At 36.3% G+C, this 12,269-nt stretch overlaps 1 protein-coding gene across 6 annotated transcripts in view; it reads right to left on the minus strand.

Moving 5' to 3' along the window:
- Positions 1–12,269, minus strand: part of ZBTB20 (zinc finger and BTB domain containing 20) — an 809,727-nt gene that overhangs the window by 549,243 nt on the left and 248,215 nt on the right. The gene's annotated exons all lie outside the window — the stretch shown is intronic.

The following is a 12,269-nucleotide window of genomic DNA, read 5'->3' on the forward strand; positions in this document are numbered from 1 at the left end:
AGAGAAGTGCACCAGACAAGCTCCAACTTATAGGAATTGTTCAGTAGATAAGATAGGTCATAATTCATATAATTACTAATTATCTATTTTTAAAATTCAAATTGTTGGCTTACTGAGTATTCGTAAAGAAAACACACTTGTAATATCCCACAATCGTGAGGTGGAAAGTACCAACAAATGTTGCTAATTCTATTCCAATTCTTTTTGGACTGTCTTTACTCTCCACTGCCTCTATTTACTGTCACCCTAATAATACTCCTTACTTACATTTTCAACATAAAAACATTTCAACACTTTAGAAATCAACTTGGGAGAAGTAGAAAGAATGCAGGTATTTTACTTGAATAGGGCTGAGCTTAAATTCTGTCTCAGCCACTTACTGGCTCTATAAAGTTAGAAGTTAACTTCTCTGAGCTGAGCCTTGCTTTCTCAGTCTGGTCCTGGATACTCATGACTTCCAGTTACCACTTAATGGAGGTGTATTTTTATATACAGCCAGATTCATAACTGTCTAATAAAGACCTTGCCTATGCTAAATATAAAGATTATCACATGGTTTCAACAAACTATTATTTAGCACAATGCTTTTGTCACTCTATGACATGAAATTTCAGGTGCATACTTGGCTTATAATATCTGGAGATCATTATGAAAAAATTGTGTAACTCATAACTTAGGTCATGAGTAAAGTTATTTGAAAATACCATGGACTATAAAAGTACATTTTGTATCTCAACACACATGGATTCACAGAAACGTTGTATGATATCAAAGTCAGTTTTTAATTTTGCACTGCATCTGTGGAGTAACTGTAACCCTGCTGATCACCTGTTCTATGCCTTAAGTTTAGCATCTATAATGAAAATGAAGTTTCAGTAGTTTAATAATATGAAAGAAAATGACTCATAATTCAACTACATCCATAAAAAATGCCAAGGTTTTAAGGCAGCAAGTATTCTACAAATGCTGAACAGATAAACTTTGTCAACTACAGAGGAGAGAAAGGATTAATGTGTGAGTGTGTAAATAAGCCTTCCATAGTTATTTACTACAGAAACTTTAAGTTACACTCTATAGTATGTTGAATATGTCCTCCAAATTTTCATGTCTACCTACCTGGGACCTCAGAATCTGATATTATTGGGAAATGGGGTCTTTGCAGATATAACTAGTTAAAGATCTTGAGATGAAATCATCTTAGATTTAAGGTGAGCCCCAAATCCTTATAAGGACACCTTATAAGGACATTTATAAGGTGTTCTTATAAGAAGAGGAGAGAACAGAGACACACACAGAAGGGAAGGCCATGTGAAGATGGAAGCAGAGTTTGAAGTTATGCTGACAAAAGCCAAGGGACACTGGGGGCCACCAAACAGTGGAAGAGGCAAGAAAAATTCTCACCTAGGGTCTTCAGAGGAATTGTGGCCCTGCTGTACCTTGATTTTGGACTTCTCGCCTTCATAACTGTGAGAGGACAAATTTCTGTTGTTTAAAGCCACTCATTTTGTAGCAATTTGTTACAGCAGCCCTAGGAAGCTAACACACTTTCTCTGTGCTTTCCAGGTCTAAAACAGTAAAAGAGGGTTCAGCAGTTTCATAAGTGTAAATGGTGACCTTGAAGCCCCTAGTTGACAGGAGCATCCAAGGACAAAGAGAGACCAATGAGAAAACTTAGTGGGAGGTTATAATGATGCTCGCTTGTAGTGGTAAGTCAAACTTTAAAAGTGATAAACCGTTTTCTACTTGGAGTTGTTCCCTCTTAAATCCCATAAATAGATGCCATCTAAAAGTGATATAACCTCTTCTAATCTCTTACTTTCAGGAAAGCCAGAAACTGGTCTTAAACAGATGTTAGTCATTTTTTTATTAATTATGAGATTTATATTTTTAAAAATCTCAAGTACCATATTGACATAAATAATTAATTAATATTTTATGATAATACATGATCAATAGCAAAGGTATCCTTGAAATCACTTAATTGGACATGATTTAAATCAGTCATCAAATGAAAAGTTATTTATGTTTTTGAAGAACTGGATGCAGAAAGTAAATATACCTATTTTTGATCAATGGGAAGTTAAATATAGTATCGAATGACAAACTTACAGGGGGAAAATCAATTTTCTTATAGCCGAGGGTATATTCTATTCTGACACTGGCAAAGACTCTAATAAGTATACATTGCTTTGCTTGAGGCATCAGACCAGCATGATTGTGTTTGAAATATGTTTGAAATACCTCATAATAGCCAAAATTAACCATTTCTTAAAGTAATATTGGACTCAGTTATCCTATTTGCTACATAAAACTAACACATTATAAAAGCAACATTTTTAGTTAATTTTCAACTTACCTACTTTTTTCTGTACATATCATTATACATCTATACTTACTTAAATCTCAAAACTCAGAAGACTGTAACTCATTTACATGTTTTTATCTTAAAAAGACATGATGTTTAGTACAATCCTGTTTTGATGTTCTTAACAAAAAATGAGAATATTAAATAATGTGAAAAGTTAAAATATTTTAAAGAAAATATATTTTGAGAGATGAAAGCTTTATTCACACATTTTTACCCTAAAAATACAGGAATGCACATACTTAGAAAATTAGAAATTATTTTGATAAATTCCCTTCAAGACCCTCAAAATCATAAGGATGATACAAGCATTCATCATTAAACATTACATGTTCAAAGAAGGAACTGTTGAAGGGATTACCTTTCTAGGAAATGGCAAACATCAATTATTATTTTTTTCTTTTTTTTAACCTAAGAGATATGTACTAATCACTAACTATTAGTAAATTGTTTCTGCAGTTAATATATATTAGTTAGCCAATCTTCTGATCAACCTTCTAGTCACCAAGTGTTCTAAAGGTAGAAATAAATGGTTCTTACAACTCAGAGATGAGCCTATTTATATTTGAATTGTTTTAGGAGGCTTTGGTCTCCCAAGACTTTATAAGTTCAGTAAGATGTAGATGATTATGGTTTTCACATAATCAAGTGGAGAATGAATATAGTTATGTCAATAGCTAGAATGCTTTGCATTGAATAAATGAATGAATAAAACAAAATGTGATGTTTAAAATGAATCAGTATAAAACAGTTACTTTATAAATTATTAATATTAAATCATTGTTACAGATGAAAGAAAATTGTTATTGAGAAGCAAATGATTCCACAGTATTAGTAATGACTAGGTTATAGAGTATTTTTAAAATTCTTGTTTCTTTTTAGATAAGTGTAATGTTCTATTCAAAGTGCACAATAGGGCTTCCCTGGTGGCGCAGTGGTTGAGAGTCCACCTGCCGATGCAGGGGACGTGGGTTCGTGTCCCGGTCCGGGAGGATCCCACATGCCGCAGAGAGGCTAGGCCCGTGAGCCATGGCTGCTGAGCCTGTGCGTCCAGAGCCTGTGCTCCGCAACGGGAGAGGCCACAACAGTGAGTGGCCCAAGTACCGCAAAGTGCACAATAAATCTGTGAATAAGTCTTATGTTTCATGTTATTTCAAGGCCTAGCTCAAGTCCTGTATTTTACTTGCAGCTCACTGAGCTCTTATTTCCACTGAATATCTTTAGTATTTACTTAATGACTTGTTCAGCGATGACAAATGGGTTTCATCTTAAATCAACTGCCATCAATTTGTAATGGTTAGCTGAAGTGTCATCTTTAGGAGAATTCTTAAATGAAGTTCTGGTTTAGTGGCAGAGAGAACCATGATGGATTAGTGAGGTCCTTCATGGGCAATGAAGGGGAGTAGGGGGACATTGGGTCTAGGGCCTTCATTTGACAGCAAGAGGGCTGATATTTTTACTTTTATAGGATTTATTTTTCACCAAATCCAGGTCTAGAGCATGCATTTAATACTGAGAGTGTCTTACTTTAATTTATATCATGTCCCTTCAAGTATACTATAAGATTCTTATAGTCAAAGACCATAGTTTTTTTATGTCCAGAGCATCCAGTCATGCCTTGCAAAATCTGCTGATAACAAAATGACTTTTTTTAGAATTCACTCTTACTACTATTATTCATAAACTCAATAATCTCAAAAGATTATCAACATTAAACCATTTTTAAAGAAACTTTACTATATAAACTGTGAATTTTAGGTAAATGTGTTGTCTTTATCATCTTCAGGTTCAAATTAAACATCAGTAGGTTGGTAATATTTAAGAATGAAATATATGCCTGCCAAATAATATGTTGTTCCAATAATGGAACAAACAGAAGATAAAGAAAATAAGCATTTTAAAAATGGATTTAAGGGGCTTCCCTGGTGGCGCAGTGGTTGAGAGTCCGCCTGCCAATGCAGGGGACACGGGTTCGTGCCCCGGTCCAGGAAGATCCCACATGCCACGGAGCGGCTGGGCCCGTGAGCCATAGCCGCTGAGCCTGCGCGTCCGGAGCCCGTGCTCTGCAACGGGAGAGGCCACAACAGTGAGAGGCCCGCGTACCGCAAAAAAAAAAAAAAAAAAAAAAAAGATGGATTTAAACCTTTTAAAAAAAAGTCTAAATAAATAAATATATATTTAAAATATGTTTTACATATTTGGTAGGTCCTAGAATTTGTATCCCTTTTTTAATAGCCTGCATCTTTTTGCACCTAGTAAGTGTTGAAGAAATCCATGTCAATTAGTTTAGAGTTACATTAGAGAAATAGTTCCATTTTACATTCCCTCCTGCTAAGCAAATGTTATTTATCATATTCCATAACAGCTCACAGTTTGTTATACATTAACTGTTCATTCTCTGTGCCAATAAGACTGTGCTGGAACAGCAAATGAATTTGGTACGTTCATTTAAATGATTCTGCAAACCACAGGCTACCCAGTTGTCTAATGATAAGAGAGCCCCAAAGCCACCTGATCACCATTATACTCCCTTATATTTTTGGACTAGCATGGTCAATACTGTCAGGATCTCAACACTGGAAAGAATGAGAAGGAAAAGTTTACCTCAGACATAATCATGAAAAGGGGCTTTATTAATTCAGGCACCAATGGTGATATGGCTAGACTGGAAGGAGAATGGAATATAGGATTTGAAGTGCTTTATCTGCTCCAAGACCAATGCTGGTTTTGGCACTTCTTTCACTCTAGTGAGTTGCAAAAAAACAAGCAGGTGCTAGCAATCTGAGAGACCACATGCCAGCTACAGCTGCTTCAAACTGATTCAATTACATCTGCCTGAATAGTCCCAGGACATCAAACCAGTTGAAGAGATCTGTAGGTTGCAAGGAGACCTAGTCTATCCTGAGACAACCACCTGCAAAGCTCCACATTTGGATAAAAGTGATCATTCTATCGCCAGGCACAGGAAAAAAGACCGGAGTGGGAGGGAGGGGAAATGTGATTTTAATTCACTTTAAAATTAAAAATTGGTTAGAGAGAGCATAAAAGGTCTCTTTGAATTTTCATGTCTAAAATCTGAGAGTAGCTGAGGTCTTAAGGATACTTAGAAACAGCCTGATTTTGTGATAACATTTCCCAAATCATTGGGTACAGCAAGCACATTTACAGAACATGCTCTTGGGATCCGGACTTCACTCCAAACCTTGTTTGTACAAAAAGGGGCCAAGCAGCTGGGAAATTCTGGAGTGGAGTGTGTCCTCATTAGTTTCCATCTGCCACCAGAACTCAGCTCATGGCAAGTTTGGCTAAGTCCTGGTGTACTCAGGTCCAAATGTGGGTCAGTTTTAATTACACTATACAGAATCCAGTGTGCAGTTTTTAAATCCTTATTATACAGCACAGAGGAATGGGCAGCTCTCCAGCTAATCAATTTTTTAAAAGTACATATATAAAAATTTTAAACCAGGCTAGACAGACAGTGGATGGAAAAAAGTCTTATAAATGAGTACAAGGGTTACTTAAGAGAATTATTAGTGAAATTGGGTCATGAGCAAGTCTGCTTTAAAACTTCAAAGTGAGAACAAACTGTTCCAATGGTAAGATAGAAAACTTAAAATAACGTACACACTGCCCCTTGCTCCTCATTGTGAATGAGTAACAACAAGGCTGTGGCCAGTTTATAGTAAATACCTATGGCAGCACTGGCTCTCACGTAAGCAGAGGTATTTCTTATTTTATTATTCTTTACACTTACTCCCTTTCAAGGAATAACTCATGGCAGGGATTGTAAAAAAGGAAAAAAAAATCACAAACTACCTGTTAAGACTGAAAACAAAGATGAAGGAGAGGAGCGAGAGAAAGAGAAGGAGAGCAGAGTACACACGTGTTGAGAAGCAGACTCTGAGCATGACTTTGCTCTCAATGCCATCCACACAAACTGGGGCCAGAATCAACCCATGCAGTTCATGTTCAGAATCCATCCTGTCCGAAAGCTTCATCAGGTGCAGAAGAGCTAAAACACTAAGGCTTCAAAGACAAGTGTCAGCAAAAAATTCAGGAGTGAAGACGTCGGCAGTCAATGTTGGGCATTTATACGATAGAATAATGCACCATTTTTTATGGACAAAATGTCCTTTGGCACAAGCCCTAATGAAAAAAAAAAAAAACCTTAAACGCTCAATGTATTTTGGGGGCTTTTGACTGAGTTGTTATGAAACTTACCCATTAAAAAGGCAGAACTGAATTCTGGGTTCAAATACTAGCGTTTAACATTTACTGTCTGTATGATCTTGGACAAATTGCTTATTCTTCCTGAGTGTAAGTTTTTTTTCACCTGTAAAATGGGGAAAATAACATCTACCTAATAGATTGTTGTAAGGATGATCAATAATAATAATAATAATAAATATATATATATATATATATATATAAACATCCCTCTGGAATATAAAAGTCACTCAATAAATGTTAACTATTTTAACCCAACTGTTATGAGTTGAATCATGCCCCCACCCCCGTAAAAAAAAAATATGTTAGAGTCCTAACTCCAGTACCTCAAAATGTAACCTTACTTGCAGATAGGGTCTTTAGGAAGTAACCAAGTTAAAATGAGACAATAATTGAAGGCTCTAATCCAAGATAACTGATATCCTTATAAAAAAGGGAAATTTAGACAGAGACAGATATGCATAGAGAGAAGACAATGTGAAGAGACACTGGGAGAAGATGGACATCTACAAGTCAAGGAGAGAGGCCTAGAACAGATCTTTCCCTCACAGCCCTCAGAAAGAACCAACTCTGCCAAAACTTTGACCTCAGGCTTCCAGAGTGAGAAAACTTCTATTGTTTAAGCTGCCCAGTTTGTGATACTTTGTTACAGCAGCCCTAGCAAACTAATACCCAACTAAATAAAAATTTCCTTAAGCATTAATGTTTACCTTGACTCATCATAGTCAAAACTGTACACTTGACTTTAGGCAAGTCAACTTTATTAACTCTACTGAATAATAGTCTATTTCATATATTATCTAGTGCTTTTTCCCTTATTTCTTTTCTGATTGCTGTTTAGGAAGATACTGTTGCAATATAAAAAGCCTGGCAGGGGAAAAAAGAAAACTTGTTTATTACAATTAAGATTATCAAGTTTTTATTAGAGATAAGGGAAAATCATATATACAAATTCACAAATCCACTTTTCTTATCAAGACATTTTACTACACGAATTTCCTTTTTGAGAGAAAAAGAAAGCCTTATAAAGCCATTTACTCATTGCCAACTCTGCTCACTAAACCTGTGGCTGCTTAGATTGTGAAAATCTTGCCAACAGAACCACCTTCAATTCACTAGGATGCATGTAAAAGTACATGGTTTAATTAGCTAGTATGGGTTCTTCATTGTTTACAAGATTAGTTTTAAGGGTATCTGACTTTCAAAAGAGGGGTGAAGTTGCCCGGGGGTTGTATCAGCAGCCCTTTCACTGCAAGGTACACTTCCATAATCAACAGACATTTAAGTGGATGTGATTATCTTCATCTTGAGCTTTTCTTTAAACAGCCCCAGCTTCTACAGACATGTAGCATGTTCAGTTAGAAATGGTGAGTCTGGGACTTGCCTGGTGGCGCAGTGGTTAAGAATCTGCCTGCCAATGCAGGGGACACGGGTTTGATCCCTGGTCCGGGAAGATCCCACATGCCACGGAGCAACTAAGCCCGTGCACCACAACTACTGAGCCTGCGCTCTAGAGCCCTCAAGACACAACTACTGAAGCCTGCGCGCCTAGAGCCCGTGCTCCACAACAAAGAGAAGCCACCACAATGAGAAGCCCGCACACCGCAACGAAAAGTAGCCCCCGCTCGTCACAACTAGAGAAAGCCCTCATGCAGCGATGAAGACCCAACGCAGCCAAACATACATACATAAATTTATTTAAAAAAAAAAAAGAAATGGTGACTCTAACCAAGATGAATTGAGATACTCAACTGCAAAATGAATACAAAGCACAAAGGCATAACTTTGCCAAAATTAACTTTCTTAATGGGTGAATCTTATACTTCCTCCAAATTCCTATACTGCCTATCATAACAACTTTTATATTTTAACAAGGGGAGAGAAAAGAATATTTATGAAATACTAGTGTGTATTATGCACTAAATGAAGTATTTTGTATACCTAATCGACTTTAATCTTCACATCTATCGTTGAAAAGGTAGACACTGTTACCAACAAATTTTAGATAAGAAAACTCGAGTGTTAGCAAGGTTAGACAACCTTGATCAGGTCACACAGCTACTGAACTGTGGGACTGGAATTCAGTGAAGGTCATTTGAACTCCAAAGCTCCTAAGTTCAAAGTCAGGCAAGAGATTTAGAATCCAGATACCCTAACATATCATTAACTTTTAAGATGCTGAGTTATTTAAGGTATTCGCAGTCTCCTTTAAATCATCTGAAGTCACTTAGGTAGTAGATGTCTTGCTAAACGTGACTCAGTTTATTCTCCTTAAGAAGAAACCAGTTATTCACAAACACAAACTAAAAGGCTTCAATCAATTTAGATGAAATTAACCCCTTTATGAGAAAGGCTGAAGGTCTTTTAGATTCAGTGCAGTGATAGCTTGTCTTGTGGTTAGTATTCCAACAACTTGATATAGTCCATTTACTTCCTGGAGATAAGGAATCAACTCTCCAATCACTAGTAGAAAAAAAATTAACACTAATATTTTTCTACATGAGGTATCTCACACTAGACCAAGAATCCAAAGTTTTGGTTTCAAATTGTTACATCTCTCACCTACTATACTGTATAACCCTGACAAGTACATCAACTTTTCTGAGCTTATTTTCTCACCATGGATAAAACAAAGATAATAAATAGTTGACCATTAAGGTCCCTTCAAGTTCTAACACTATGTAATTTTTAGGACTTCTTCTAAATCCCTAGAAGCAGAGGTAACTAGAGAGAACCTTTACGACAATCACTGTGACAATGTCCAGACCAGGGTACCTGCTCTCGGGCAAGTAGAGGGTCTTTCTTCAGCATCTAAATTGTAGTAGTGGTGGCGGTGGTGTTAGAAATAATAGTAGTATAGTAAGATTTATTGAGCACTTGCTACATGCTAAACACTGGACTAAGAATTTTATGTGTATTATGTTATATTTAACTCAACACAGCAATACATAAGGTAGATACTATTATTTTTCCAATTTTCCAAAGAAGTAACAAAGGAACAGAAAAATTAGGTAACTTGTCTGGGTCCATACTAATAAGTGGTGAAGACAAAAGGAGTTCTGCTGATATATCTTTGTTTCCTACTAGCCTGTATGCTCTTTGAGGGCAAAGACTTTATCTATTTAGCCTAGCTCAGGGTCTAGCAAATAGTAGGCATTCATTATTGTGTGGAATAAAAGTAAGGAAGGAAATGAGGAAGGGAGGGAGGAAAAGAAGGGGAGAAAGAAAGAAATTATATCTAGACATTCTATGTTCTCAATAAATATTGATTTTCTTCCTTTATTTCTTTAACCCTGAAATCACAGGGAAATCTGCATTTATGCTCAGGAATCCTAGGTGATTTCTCCCTCCTGAGTATTCCATACTGTAATTTCTAGTACAAGTCACTGAAGCATTTGCTATCATCTGGTTTAGTATTCTAGCTAATACATGTTCTTGGTTCATCTCTTAATTTCTAATGTTAGTCTAACAGAGGATATAGTTGATTCTACCAAACTAAGTTTCTGGAAAAAAAAAATAATGTCCCTGATATTGGCCTCTCACCCACTGGTGTAAACTAAGGTGAAAGAAAAACTGTTCCCAGAGGAAAGATACTTCCAAGCTTAATAGTACCCATGAATATCATCAAGCAGTGGTACTAAAATTTGAGAAGTCTAAACAAGATGTTTTGATGCAATAGATACTGGCTCACTTTGCTACCTCTGCCGTTGTTATGTGACTGCCTCACGCCATACAAAATGGAACATAAGAGGGGCCTATCTAAAGCAGGCCGTAACTCACACTATTTTGACTCTACCTCTGCTTGGCTTCATATCTACTTATTTACAGTTAGAATTCAGTGAATAATAGAAACCATAATTATAAACATGTATACAGCAAACACAGGGACCATTACTTCTGTTTAGCAAAACACCAATTTTTTAATATGATCTAATCTTACCAGGCCATAAGTCAACATACAGTTTATTTTTGTGTTTTCAATGAGACAGAATTAGGGTGGGGGTAGGGGGTTTGGGGGAGAAAGTGATTGCTCAGGAAACTCATGGCACTGCTCACATAACACAGAGATTTATTTATTCCTATACTGAAAATATTTCCAAGGTGACAAGTGACTTAGTCATTGAATGCCTCAGCATTGTGCATAAAATAGGGATAATATAAAGACTTTTCTCTTTTTTATAACAAAGTGAATCAGCCATACATATATATATATCCCCATATCTCCTCCCTCTTGCATCTCCCTCCCACCCTCCCTATCCCACCCCTCTAGGTGGTCACAAAGCACCAAGCAGAAACTAACACACCATTGTAAAGTAACTATACTCCAATAAAGATGTTAAAAAATATAATAAATAAATAAGAGTGGGAAAAAAAAAAAAAAGATTTTCTAGACCCGGGGGGACTGGCCAGGTCCCCAGGGCTCAAGAAAATCTAAGACCCACTCCCTTTCTTATCGTAAAAAAAAAAAAGACTTTTCTCATAGTCAGCAAAATGAATACAAAGCACATTGCAAATAGTGTAATGGCAACTCTTGATTGTGACGGGGATCAATTCCTACATATTCATTTGCATTTTAAGGACAGAATTTATTAGTATTCTCATCTCCGTCTCATCAGCAGTATGAGACCTGAAGGAAGTCCATCAGGACCATCCACAATATACAACAAGTAACAAGTTTCTAGGACTCTTTATCCCTCCAGACATGTTTTATTCATACACGCATTCATTCAACATTTACTGACCACCTACTATGTACAAGGCATTGTATTAAGAGTCTGTGGACAACGTATATTTAGCTCAGTACCGATGTTTCCTACTCCCAAAGAGGTCAGTTAAATTCATATTATGGTAGTTTAAAAAAAACAGATTTAAATGGGTCAATAAAAGGAGAAGATACACAAGCTCTAAGATTTTATGTTACTAAATACTGATGGAAACTCTTTAGCATTTTTTTACTGAAGCATTTTTAGGAAGAATAATGCAGGTTATTTGAGTAAGTTTTCAATACTGGGAATTGGGTACTACCAAATAAATTATTCAATTAAATACTTTGTTTACTGAGTTGCGACTTTTTAAAAATTTATTTATTTATTTATTTTGTCTGTGCCGGGTCGTAGTTGCAGCACACGGGATCTTTTAGTTGTAGCATGCATGCGGGATCTAGTTCCCGGACCAGGAATGGAACCCGGGCCCCCTGCATTGGGAATGCTTAGTCTTACCTACTGGACCACCAGGGAAGACCTGAGTTCTCACTTTTTATATTATATTTATAGAACTTTACTTAACTAGTATAAGATATACTCTGTAGTAGGTTGTCTATATTAAAAATATAGATATTTGTCAGAAAATATATAGAGCTATTACCCAAAAGAAACTTAACATCACTAACAGCAACACTTAGGGAAAAATATCAGGTGACTAGGATTTGATAGAATTAAAGGATGATATTCCAGCCTTAAAATTTACATCTGGATTTTAGCCCCTTTTCTAAGATCATTATTTAATTGTTGCTTTTTTCTCTCTCATTTCCACCCTACTGCAACAGAGGCACACGCACAAATCAAGAAATCATCTTACAATATACACTTAAATTTTCTGAATATGCCCCATGTGTCCACTAATAGCCAAATGCTTTCAAATCTGTTCAGCTAAACGGATCAATAACTACACCCAGCCT

Source organism: Globicephala melas, chromosome 4 (assembly GCF_963455315.2).
Source record: "Globicephala melas chromosome 4, mGloMel1.2, whole genome shotgun sequence".
Classification (NCBI taxonomy): Eukaryota; Metazoa; Chordata; class Mammalia; order Artiodactyla; family Delphinidae; genus Globicephala; species Globicephala melas.